The sequence below is a fragment of the Lonchura striata genome, chromosome 1 (assembly GCF_046129695.1).
Source record: "Lonchura striata isolate bLonStr1 chromosome 1, bLonStr1.mat, whole genome shotgun sequence".
NCBI lineage: Eukaryota > Metazoa > Chordata > Aves > Passeriformes > Estrildidae > Lonchura > Lonchura striata.
The window spans coordinates 111723055-111724805 of NC_134603.1; the positions used below are offsets into that span (position 1 = coordinate 111723055).

Consider the following 1751-nt stretch of genomic DNA (forward strand, 5'->3'; position numbering starts at 1 on the left):
TTATTCTGATGTTCCTTGGCTGTCAGTCTCCCTTGTCCCCTTCCAAATTCCCAGTACTCCTTGGTGTATCTCCTTACTGTCTCAATGTAGTATGACAACTGTCAGAAATCACAAGTCTTCACAAATTGGAAAAATCTGTTTTATGCACAGCTTTTGTATAAACCTCCTTCTTTGATGATTGACTGTTAGCTTGAGACCAAACATGATTTTCTTGGAACTGAAATGAAGCTCACTGTTTACCTTCCCTCTACACACTTCTTGCCCTTTGTCAGAGCATACCTTCATGTTCAGACCATGGTCTTGGCTGACTCACCAGGTCCCAGCAAAGACATCCTGGAGAACCTGCTTGTAGTGCCCTAAATTTATGGGGCTAGGGAGGATGCTCCCCCTGCACTGCTCAGTGGGACATGGTCTGCTGAAGAGCCTGTCACTGCTCTGACATGAGGTGTTAATAAGTGATGGACAGGGTTGTGGCATATGTGGAAAGTGTTCTTGTACTTCTCACCGTTCTTCTACAGCAGGTTTCTATGCAAATAGGGAATTTACATCTTATTTTAAAAATACATCTTTTGCTGTTTGTAACTTCTTTTGTGCCTTTGGTCACTGTTGTGCTTTCTAAAGAGCTAATATTTCATCTGCCAAGCACCACTTGCTCTTCTCTACTCTGCAGACATGATGCACAAGGACCCTGCACCCGCTCTGGCCTGTGGAGAGGAATTCCCACTCCCTGCTGCACCGCCACAGGAGGTGGCTTTTCAGGGACTCTGTGCTGCTGTGGAGCAACACAACACTGTGGGTGGAGGGACAGCAGGGGTCAGGGCAACCTTGACCCCCTTCTATGGCCTGGCAGCCACCTGCGTGCTCGTCTGGGAGTTCCCCAAATCTCTGAAACACAGAAGAGTGGTTAAAACCTTTTTGCCTTTTTAAGTCCTTTTTTTTCCCCTCTTCCCTTTTTATGGGCTGGCACATAACCAGATGTAGTCACCATTTCTTTCTTCTGCTCCACTGCCTTGATGCCTGAGCATTTGCCTTTTAAATAAACAGATAAATTACCCCCTATACTACGGTGTGACCTGATTTCCTCTTTATTTGTGGAAACACTGGCAAACCCAGTGCCACTCAGCTGCTGGCTACGGTGTGGGACAGAGAAATCCCTTGCTAAAGGTGGGCTCAGGAGTTGCTGGGGTATGCGGTGCAGCGGTGGGCTCCAGCTGTGCACAGCTGTTGTCTTCTCCAGTGTGGAAGAGCTCCTGGTGAACACTGCCATCAAGGTTCTTCCTGTAGTCCAGCAGCGTTCAGAGTGGAAGGGGAAGAATAGAAGCTGTGCATTTCTAGGGAAGCACTAGTAATGAATACTGCTGGAAATGGCACCTCTTCCAAAAATGCCTGAAAACCCCCAAAAGAAGTGGCATAGGAAGATACATGAAGAATGGTGTTTGGGGAGACTGTGCTGAGTTTGCTCTTTCTGAGCTCTAAAGACAAGGAAAGGCACGTGCTGGTACATTTCCCAGATGGTAAGCTGGGAGGAGAGGGAATTGCCCAGAAGGGATTTGCTTGAAAAGTTCCTTGAGCTGCAGAGCAACCCTTGGTAGGACCACAGCACTGCTGCCCCTCCCAGGCTCACAACCATCTCTGGCTGAAGCTGTTACCAACACGAGCTCAAATCCCTGGTCTGAGATGGGAACATCCCCTTGTGGGTCCAGAGCCATCCCAGTGCAACAATATCATCAAACCAAATCACACGGTCAATT

At 48.0% G+C, this 1751-nt stretch overlaps 1 protein-coding gene across 1 annotated transcript in view; it reads left to right on the forward strand.

Annotated features, from left to right (window-relative positions):
* The window catches only part of ZDHHC3 (zDHHC palmitoyltransferase 3), a 37700-nt gene extending 36641 nt beyond the window's left edge, over positions 1 to 1059 (forward strand). Inside the window, exon 8 of the mRNA XM_021540467.3 lies at positions 671 to 1059. The gene's annotated coding sequence lies outside the window, so the exon portion shown is untranslated. The remainder of the gene's footprint in view (positions 1 to 670) is intronic.
* Positions 1060 to 1751: the final 692 nt, after the last annotated feature.